Raw genomic sequence first — 11087 nt, forward strand, 5'->3', positions numbered from 1 at the left:
TGTTTAACGCTCGGAAATGAGTTGTCCGGGAGACACACGTGCTGACAAAGCAAGAGACTTTATTGGGAAGGGTGCCTGGGGCAGAGAGCAGGAGGGTAAAGGAACCGAGGAGGACTGCTCTGCCACGTGGCTCACAGTCTCAGGTTTTATGGTGATGGGATTAGTTCCCAGGTTGTCTCTGGCCAATCATTCTGACTCAGAGTGCTTCCTGGAGGGGCATGTGTGAGGATGTCCTTCCTTCAGGGCTTTGAAGGAGCACCCAGATCACTTGATCTGGGAAGAAGTCCAAGCAGGAGTGGTTGTGTGGGGTGATCTGAGGAAAATACCAGGGGCTCAGAATATGACTGAAGGAGAACTGAGTAGAACTCCTCTCTCTAGAAATTTCTGCAAGAGCAGGGGCAGAACATTCTGGAAGAAGCAAAATGGAGTAGGTAGAGAGAAGACAGGGTCAGAATGTGACTGGTTAAAGGAGAACTCAGCTAAGCATTACCTCCCCTAGGTGCTTCTCTGAAGGCAGAAGAATGAGGACAGAACTTTTTGGAAAAGAGCCATTTCACAGAAGGCAGAGCCTAGCAGAGGCTGTCGCTGGAAGGAAAGAGACTGATTATCATGTACGATCATGAGCCTCAAGGTTCTAAATATATGGTGGACCAACTGCTTTTATATGTCAATTTTCTTTCTCTCTTCTTTCAAAGCTGAGACACTTTCAGCTCATTCTAATTTTTAAGCCACATTTTCAGACCAACTCCATTGTGTTATCTTATTCCCTTTCTGCCTCTCCTTTCTCCCTTTCCATATTTTTAAAAGTATGAACTCCGTATGTCCAGCCCACAGAGAATAGTTTTCAAGGCTCAGACATTCCCTAAACCAGATAGTTATGTGATTTATGGACACCAAATAAAAAAGAACCTAGTCTTGTGGGAAGGGGGATGGGAAAATGGAGGCATAAAGGGGAAGAAGGGACAGAGACTAGAAAAAGGGCAAGGCTGAAGGTTGGGATTCAGCAAAGAAACTGACAGGAGAGAGCTCAGGGGAAATCAAAGGCTCTCAGTCACCATCAAAATGAATCCCAATGATACTTAATCCTTGAAGAAGTATTGATGGGGTCTGATCAATATAAATAAATGCTGATCTCAAGGCAGAAGGGAAATTCATTCCCTAATTATATCCAGTAATGGTTATTTCTCAAATAATTATTGTATTGTCTAATCTATATAAGTAAATGCTTATCTGAAACAGAAAAAGAAAACTACAAAAAAAAGAAAACTGCTACCATCAAAACTAATTCCAGTAAAGAGTTTGACAGTATCTCAAAAAGGTAAACATAGAGGTACCATATGACAGTCATTCCACCCCTAGGGGTATGCCCAAGAGAAATGAAAACAAACATCCACACAAAAACCCATGCATGAATGTTCATAGCAGCATTATTCATAGTAGTCAAGAGGTAGAAATAACCCAAATGTTCATCAATTAATGAATGGATAAACAAAATCTGGTTTATGCCCACAAAATGAAATATTCTTCTGTAATGAAAAGGAATGAAATACCAATACGTGGTACAACATGGATAATCTACAAAAACATTATCGAAGTGATAGAAGGCAGACACAAAGGGCCACATGTTTTTTTATTTCATTTATATGAAAGATCTAAAATAGGCAAATGGATAGAAACAGAAAACATATTACTGGTTGTCAGGGGCTGGAGTGGAGGGGAAGGGGAGGTTTAGCAGCTCCAATGGCAAGAGTCAAAGTCAAGTTAACCATAAGCTCAGATTTTAAAATTTATGGTTTCAAAATATGCAACCATCAGTGAGGAAATTGAAAAGTCTTTAATTCATGACAAGTGTGTGCTTTAGCTAAACACACAACATTATTCTTAGTTAAAGACAGAATTCCCCCTATCTCCCCACCATAGAAGGAAGAAACAGAAAAAGTGGGTTACCACATTGAGGTTTTCCTTTCATGTATACCTTCATGTGACTGACATTTTATTTAGTCCTCTGAGACAATGAGGGGCTACCCAGGTGATGCTAGTGGTAAAGAAACCACCTGCAAATGCAGGAGATGTAAGAATCATGGGTTCGATCCCTGGGTTGGGAAGATCCCCTGGAGGACAGCACAGCAACCCACTCCAGCATTCTTGCCTGGAGAATCCCATGGACAGAGGTGCTAAGGGCTATGGTCCATAGCATCACAAAGAGTCGGACATGACTTAAGTGACTTAGCACGTATGCACTGAGACAATGATTTTTTTTCCCCCTTGAAGCAGAGTACTTGTAATTACAAAGCCCAAAGTGGGAATTGGACCCACCAGGAGACACTCACAGGGCAGATGGGATTTTGTGAATTCCTTCTCTCTGTAAAGTAGCATTTGTGGACCACCCACACTCCACCTGGGAAGCCCGGCAAACACAATCTGACTCCAGTAGGTAGGGTACGGCATATAGATCATGTTGCCATTGGGAAACCGAACAGTGAGACTGAGTTCGTTCGGATCCAGCACCAGGGCTGATAATTCTAGCAAGAGAGACAGGCCTTTAAAAGGAGAACTATAGTAACTTCCCTGGTGGCCCAGTGGCTAAGACTACCCGCTCCCAATGCAGGGACCCTGAGTTCAATTTCTGGTCAGGGAACTAAATCCCACATGCTGCAACTAAGACCTGGTACAGCCAAATAAAATAAAATTTTAAAGTAAAAGTTTTACCTTTTGCTACCACACCGCCGCCATCATGGGTCGCATGCACGCTCCCGGAAAGGGCCTGTCCCAGTCGGCTCTGCCCTACCGCCGCAGCGTCCCCACCTGGCTGAAGCTCACTTCTGACGACGTGAAGGAGCAGATCTACAAACTGGCCAAGAAGGGCCTGACTCCCTCACAGATCGATGTGACCCTGAGAGACTCTCATGGTGTTGCGCAAGTACGTTTTGTGACAGGCAACAAAATCTTGGGAATTCTTAAGTTCAAAGGACTTGCTCCTGACCTCCCCAAGGATCTCTATCATTTAATTAAGAAAGCTGTTGCTGTTTGAAAGCATCTTGAGAGGAACAGAAAGGATAAAGATGCTAAATTCCGTCTGATTCTGATTGAGAGCCGTATTCACCAATTGGCTCAATATTACAAGACCGAACAAGTCCTGCCCCCCAATTGGAAATAGGAGTCATCCACAGCTTCTGCCCTGGTTGCATAAATTTGTCTATTGTACTAAAGCAATAAAATCATTGTTTAACAGAACAAAAAAAAAAAAGTAAAAGTTTTAAAAATAAATAAATAAAAGGAGAAATATAGGACATAGGCCTGATAAGACAGCCCATCCTCGATGTATTTGTGGCTTTTCTTCACGTCCAACATCACTGCCCCCTCCACAGACATGGAGCACGCAGGGTCCCCTAGCCTGGTGTGTGATTATTTGTCCCATCTCAGATGTGTTTTCCCCCTGAGGACCGTCCTTTTCTAGAGCTCTTGCAGATCAGTTCCTTTCCTATTCCTCCAGCAGACTCTGCCAAGTCCCAGGACAGGCGGGCCTCCTTGGTCGAAGAGGTAGGGCTCGTAGGTGCTTAAGGGACACCTCCAGCGCTGCACCTGGGTGCCCTTGGCTGCCCATTCTGTGGAAATCAGTCCTATTAACAAATGCATGCTTGTACCAGACTTTGCTGCGCTCTTGGGATCGTGTGAACTAGTAGTTAGGGGTCACTCACCTTCTACGTTGCTCTCCAAACAAGATGGGTTTGCTTTTTTTTTAAAAAAAAAAAAAAAAGAAGATGGTATGGAAGTCTTGCTGCCTCCTGAATGATAACTTCTTCCCGCCTAGGCATACATCTCAGATCTGATTCTAGGAAGAGTCTGATCTGCTCGTCCTCAGTGAGTTACTACAGATTTGGGCAATGGGAGGAGGAACAGGCAGGCAATGGGAAAGGTTCAGAGAGGCTCCAGTTCTGTCTCAGTTCACAAAGGCACCTGAAGCTTTGCTCTTGACCATTAGGGTATGGGTGGCACCTGGAGACAGGCCTTGGTGTGGGTCTTCCAAATCAAATGGTGCCCAAAAGTCTCCCTTGAGCCCCTGGAATTTTCTGCAGGCCTTGCTTTATTTATTTATTTTTAATTTTTATTTATTTGACTGCACTGGTCTTAGTTGCAACACGTGGTATCTAGTTCCCTGCCCAGGGATCAAACCCATTCCCCTGCATTGAGAGTGCAAAGTCTTAACCACTGGACAACCAGAGAAATCCCTGCAAGTCCTGCTTTAAAAGCTGAGGAAGTGGGAATTCCCTAGTGACTCAATGGTTAAGATTGTGCTTCCACTGTAGGGAGCACAGGTTCTATTCCCAGTTGGGGAACTAAGATTCTGCATGCTGTGTGGTTCAGCCAAAAACTAAAAAAAAAAAATAATTAATTAAAGAAATTTTTAAAGTAAAAGCTGAGGAAGTTATCCAGATGGTGTCAGCTGGGTCCCAGAGCTGGGGGGGGCATGGTCATGAAAAGATTGCATCAGAGGGAGACACTGGTCTGAGAGTCTCCACCCCAGGTGACCACATGACTCCAGGTGGAGCTAGCAAAAGGGAAGATTTGCCAAGAAAAATAAATCAAGTAAATATTAGTTTGTAAATGTTCTGAGGCAGGGCACAGGCAGCCTCCAGTCATTTATAATCGTGATAGGCTTCGTTTCCTGGGCCTTTATGGTTGTTATTTGGTCCTAAAGGCAGATTCACAGAAGGAGGTCAGTGCAGGTCTGGGGCACCCATCAGTGGACAGGGAAATGAGGCACACATTTAAGTAGAAGGATTGGTTGGACAGGGTTTGAGAAAAGGAGCCAGTCAAGACGCTGATTTCTAATAAACGGAAAGCTGACAAGCAGGAGGCCTCTTGGAAGGCAGCTCCCTGCCCAGAGGGCGGTGGGCTAGACACAAGGTCAAGGGAGCAGGCCCTTATTACAAAAGCTAAGGCTACTGAACGGGCAGCCGTCAGTGAGGAAAGATCTAAAATTGTGTAATGCAAGTCAGGTGCTAATGACAAAGAATTATGCAGCATTATAAATTTCAAATTATTTTCTCTCACCAAAAAAATACATCATGTGGGGGCAGGGGGCAGGCTACCACATAAGCCTTTATACTCTCATGCCAAAGAATTTGTATTTACTTTGCAGAGGAATCGTTTCTATCATGTGGTCAGATCCACATAACTAGGTAGCCCACGAGTATGAGGCCTGCCCAGAGGTAGGTCAGTTGGCCCGACCTAGGGGCCAGTCGTGGCCAGTTATTTAAAGATTGCCAAATAACCAGATATTGCTGAGGGAATCGTTCTGCTCAAGGGACACACGGGGCATCATCGGAACTGTGGTTGAAATTGAAGATGTAGATAAAACATCCTCTTCAAAACCACACACAAAAGGGGGAGATTATTTTAAAAATTCCTTTGAAGGGATGATAACATAGGATGGCATATGTTCCTATATGTGAATCCAGGACATATAATGCAAGACCTCACATTTTAAGGGGCTCACAATCTGCCTCGAGGAGGGTGAGTGGGCCAGACCCAGAAGGTGACAGAAGAAATCTCTGACCTTTCAGGACCCATGGGGGATGACCTTGGCGGATCTGATGAACTGTGCTATTGTCCCAACTGAAGAAACAAACCAATAAAATACAAATAATAATAACAATGATAAAAATAAATAAGGAGGGTGGGAGAAAATTTGCAGAGTTTGACAGATATGTTTATGGCAAAGGTTGTGGTGATGGTTTCATGGGTACATACTTATCTCCAAACTCATCAGGTTTTATCCATTAAATATGTACAGCTTTTGTACACTGGTCAGACCTCAACAAAGTAGATTTTAAAAATAACTGTAAAAACTAGGAAACAGGGACCTCCCAGGTGGTCCAGTGGTTAAGAATCCACTTTTGAATGCAGGGGATTCAGGTTCAATCCCTGGTGGGGGAACTAAGATCCTACATGCCATGGGAAAACTAAGTCTGTGCACCACAACTATTGAGCCTGTGCTCTAGAGCCCAAGAGCCACAACTACTGAGCCTGCATGCCACAGCTAGAGAAGCCTGTACAGTGCAAGAAAGATCCCACATGCCACAACTAGGTTGGATGCAGCCAAACAAACAAATGTTTTTGTCTTTGTTTTAAAAAAAAAGAGTAAATTTTAAAAAAGAAAGAAAAACTAGGGAACAACAGAAGATATGGCTTAAAAGTGGGCTGGCCAGTGTGGCAGCTGTGGGCGACACATGGCTATTGAGCATCTGACGTTTGCCGTAAGTGTATAAGGCATTTGCTCAGTCGCTCAGTAATGTCTGACTCTTTGCGACCCCAGGGACTGTAGCCCGCCAGGCTCCTCTGTCCATGGGATTCCTCAGGCAAGAATACTGGAGTGGGTTGTCATTTCCTTCCTCCAGGAGTCTTCCCGACCCAGGGATCGAACCCGCATTTCTTGAGTTTCCTGCATTGACAGGGTTCTTTACCACTAGTGTCACCTGGGAAGATGTAAAATGCATCACAGATCTCAAATAATGTATAACTATCTCATTAGTAATGTGAAATGTTGATCATGTGTGGAAATGATATTATTTTGGACATGGTTTAAACAAGTATATTTTTAAAAATAATTTCACCTTTTAAATGTGATTGCTGGAAAATTAAAAATGACACATATGACTTGGCTGGCATTTGTGGCTCACATTGTGTTTCTACCAGATAGCGGTGCATTTGAACGCCACCTCTACCAGGATCCGGTGCAGCCCAGGCTGCAGGCACTGCTCCCCTCTGCTTCTCCACTGGGGGTCTGGGGCCCTGGCTCCTTAGGATTTCTCCCACAGCTCACTTGACCTGCATGGATGTTGACTGTGATGGCTTTGAATCTAGAATTCAATTTGGAGAGAACGGCTATCTTAACAATTCTGAGCCTTCAATCTGTGAACATGGCATGTCTTTCCAATTATTTCGGTCTCATCTAATTTAATTTCTCTCAGCAATGTTTTATAGTTTTCATCAGAGTGGTGTTGATAGTCTTTTGTTAAACTGATTACTAGTTATTTTATGTTTCTTGGTATTGCCATAAATGGGATTTGTAAAAATTTCATTTTCCAATTGTTTCCTGCTAGTATATAATACATGAGATTTTTCTATATTAACCTTGGATCCTATGACATTGCTAAGATCATTTATTAGTTCTAGTATTGCACTGTAGAGTCCCTGGAATTTTCAACATAAACAATCAGATGATCTACAGACAGGGACAGTTTTCCTTGTAAAGAAAAACTTGAACAGAAATATTTTAAAAACAGAAAGAAAACCATTTGAAAATGTACTTATCAGGGGGAGGTGGGAGGGGGGATCGGGATGGGGAATACATGTAACTCCATGGCTGATTCATGTCAATGTATGACAAAACCCACTGCAATGTTGCGAAGTAATTAGCCTCCAACTAATAAAAATAATTGAAAAAAAAAAAAAAGAAAGAAAATGTACTTATCAAAGTTCTGTAAAAGCACTAGAAACCCACAGGAAACACTTAGATTCTCATGACATTATCTGAGGTCTGCTATTGTATTCTTTTGGAGGGGTGATGCCACAAGAAACCCACCATTCCGTTTTGTGGCATCAAAATACTGAACAGATTTTTCTGACTTAAGTGATGAGGAAGTGATGGTGGTGAAGAAGAAGGGGTCAGTGGAGATGGCTGATGTCTTAGTAAAAAATACCACTGGCTGGGTGGCTTATAAACAACAGAACTTTGGGGGGAGGGATAAATCAGAAGTTTAGGATTAGCATATACAAGCTACTATATATAATGGGCTTCTCTGATGGCTCAGATGGTAAAGAATCTGCCTGCAGTGTGGGAGATCTGGTTCCATCCCCAGGTCAGAAAGATTCCCTGGAGAAGCGAATGGCAACCCACTATAGTATTCTTGCCTGTAGAACTCCATGGAAGCTATAGTCCATGAGGTCACAGTCAGACACGATTGAGTGACTAACACTTTCCCTGTATATAAAATAAACAAAAATAAATAAACAATAAGGACCTACTGTATAGCACAGGAAACTATTCAGTATCTTGCAATAAACTATAATGGAAAAGAATCTTAAAAAGAATAAATATATATAAAACTAAACCACTTCACTGTACACCAGAAATTACCACAACACTGTAAATCAACTATACTTCAATAAAAATAAAATAAACCAAACAAACAACAGAAATTAATTACTCACAGTTCTGGGGCCTGGGAGGTCCAAGTCCAGGGTGCTGGCAGATTTGGGGAGAGCTTGCTTCCTGGTTCCTGTCTTCCTTCTTTGCTGTCTTTCCTCTGTGTCTTCACATAACAGAAGGAACAAGCTAGGTCTCTGGGACTTCTTTTTACAAGGATACTAATCCCATTCGTGAGGGCTCTTTTTTTTTTTTTTTTTGTACTTTATTGTTAATTATGTTTTATCCATCAGAATGAAAGCTCCTTGAAGGCAGTAACTTTTTTTTTTTTGAAGGCATTAACTTTTGTCTGTATTCCCTAATACCTAGAATTGTGCCAGTACACAGCAGGTGTTCCATACAGATTTCTGCTGGAGACTGGATGTAATGAGTTAATCAGAACTCAGGTGGGAGGGGGGGTGGCTTCTGCAGAGTCTGGGACAGGAAAGGGGGAGCTGGAGGGACCCTGCCCCTTGCAACCTCCCCATTTTAACCTTTTTTTTTTTTTTTTTTCATTATTATTATTTTTTTTTTCATTATTATTTTTTTTTTCCAGTGGGTTTTGTCATACATTGATATGAATCAGCCATGGATTTACATGTAAATCCCCATTTTAACCTTAAGTGTTAAGAAGTGTGGTGGAGCCGGATTCAGTCTGCTGGGTGACAGGGTCAGTGGGGTGCAGAGGGACCCAAAGCGGCCTTTGGGAAGGTGGGGGTGGAGGGAGCTTGACACCTAACTCCAGCCTCCTGGCCTGGGTTGGATCCAGGACCCTGAGACAGAGCATACACATTCTGGGGAGTCACCCCTCCAGTCATCAGTTCCCTGAGGAACCAGAAATTACTCTTCTTGGTTTGAAGGCACTTGGACAGGAGGGGGCATGGCAGGGGGGAGGAGGAGGCTGACCCTCTTCCCGCCTCCAGTCTCTGCGAGGTTCCAGGCTCCCCCTGCTCCACGGAGACTTGCCCACCAACCCTTGAAGGCTCAGAGCCCCGACTCCGGTGGTGCGGTTGTCTGGGAGCCGTGGAGCCCGAGTGCCGGGTCAGCAGAGGAGTGTGGCCAGTGACCCAAGAGCTGCCGTGTAGACACGGTGGTTGGCCACAGAAGGCCTCGGCCGTCCTGAGCTCAGACTTTGGCTGCTGGCCGCTGAGGCGGTGGCTTCTGTAGCTGGGTCAGCGTGTCTGGCTTCTCGATGGACCGCAGCTGCTGCTTCTTCGCCCGCTTAAGCTTGGCAGGGTTTCGGATCACTTGGACGACCTCTGCCTCCCGCTCCTCCTCCAGGCGGCGTTTCAAGTTCTCCCTGCGGCGACGCTCCTTCTCCTCCTCCAGGTGCCGGGAGAAGTCCTTGGCCAGCTTCCTCTCCTGCCGATCTTTCATCTTCTGCTGCCCGGAATGTGCGCAGGGGCTTGTCCTGAACCGTCTGGGAGAAACTCTTCTTTGAGCGGTCCTTCCACCCGCCCAGACTTGCGCTTCCCCTTCGGGATTATAGGAATCTCCTCCTCCTTCGGCTTCTTGGACGCAGGGGCCTGGGCCCGACAACTTTTTCGCTTCTTTGGCGCGAGGCCTTCTCTCGCCGGCTGTCTGGCTGGAGCTAGCTTGCCCTACTCATGCTGATCCCGTGGGGAGCCGGGCGACTGGGGTGTCAGCTCCTGTAGTGGCTTCGAGGGCTTGGGACCCAGAGATGCTGACCAGGGTAAGGCTCTAGTGATCCTGAGCCCGGCTGCAACTGATATTCGGGGACCTCGGGGTCGGCTCCTCCTTACTCTTGCACAATTCTGAGTCCGCTTAGCCTTGGCCCTGGGAGAACTTGGGTGACTCCTCACTTGGCTTTGACTGAAGTCGGTGGAATTCAGGACTCAACTTCTGCTGGCTTTGGGGTGATTCCAGGCCTGGATCTCGCTGACCCTGGGGGGAACCTGAGTCCGGTTCCAGCTGCTTTCGAGGGGACCCCAAGCCTGGCCCCTCCTGTAGACTGGGTGATCCCGGTCTTGTCTCTGACTGAGGACTGGGCTCACTCATTTCTTCTGGGTTCGACTGGAACTCCACAAGGGCCCATCTGGCCTGCAGAACTGAGGTGGGGTTCTCGGGAGATTCAGTCTTTACGTCTTCCAGCCGTAGGCTGCGCCTCAGCGGCGTAGCCATTATTTTCAAATCCGAGCCCACCTGCGTGTGAGGGCTCTTATGGCCAGATCACCTCCCAAAGGTTCTACCACCAAATACCATCATCACCTTGGAGATTAGGATTACAACATATGAATTTGTGGGGACACATCTATTCAGAACCATAGCAACTGGCTTCCAGTGAATCAAAGAGTTGATGTCGTCCCCAGAACACCCCAGTTTAGAAGGAGAGCCTTCATGTATAACTTTAACATTAAATGAGGTGGAAAACCTGGGCGAGAATCCTGAAGGACACAGGCATTCTGAGACCTTGGCCAGGAGACTCGAAATTCCCTCATTCTTGTGCCAAGGCGTGGCCCCAGCCTCCCTGAGGTCTGTTTCTCAGGCCAAGAAGCAGCAGCTGCTGAAGGTGGACTGGACATGAATTTCTATGTATGTCTATGTGTTCCCTGCATTCCAGAAGGACTAGGACCAGGATCCTTCTCAGCGCTTTCAGGCATCCTTGCTAAGCCTTTCTGCAAGTTCCTGGCCTCCCGCACTCAAGCCAGTCCAGCTCCAAGCTGCCTATCTCCCTCTGGGTACATCTTCCACTTCAGCTCTGCCATGGCCTACATCCACTGCATCCTTGATCTTTCTTAAACACTGAGGGTCAGACAGCTCCCCCTGTTATGTGTTGGCACCTTGACAGGTTTCAGGCAACTCACTCAACTCTTTTGCCTTTGATCAGAGACTACACACCTTTCATCTTAGATTCACAGAAAGCAACAGTAGACTC

General features: G+C 45.4%; 2 pseudogenes; one reads left to right on the top strand and one right to left on the bottom strand.

Annotated features, from left to right (window-relative positions):
* The first annotated feature begins 2730 nt into the window (after positions 1 to 2730).
* On the top strand, positions 2731 to 3190 carry LOC133052060 (small ribosomal subunit protein uS15-like; annotated as a pseudogene).
* A 6126-nt stretch (positions 3191 to 9316) lies between these two features.
* On the bottom strand, positions 9317 to 10333 carry LOC133052111 (coiled-coil domain-containing protein 86-like; annotated as a pseudogene).
* Between the last annotated feature and the right edge of the window lie 754 nt (positions 10334 to 11087).

This window comes from Dama dama, chromosome X (assembly GCF_033118175.1).
Source record: "Dama dama isolate Ldn47 chromosome X, ASM3311817v1, whole genome shotgun sequence".
Lineage (NCBI taxonomy): Eukaryota > Metazoa > Chordata > Mammalia > Artiodactyla > Cervidae > Dama > Dama dama.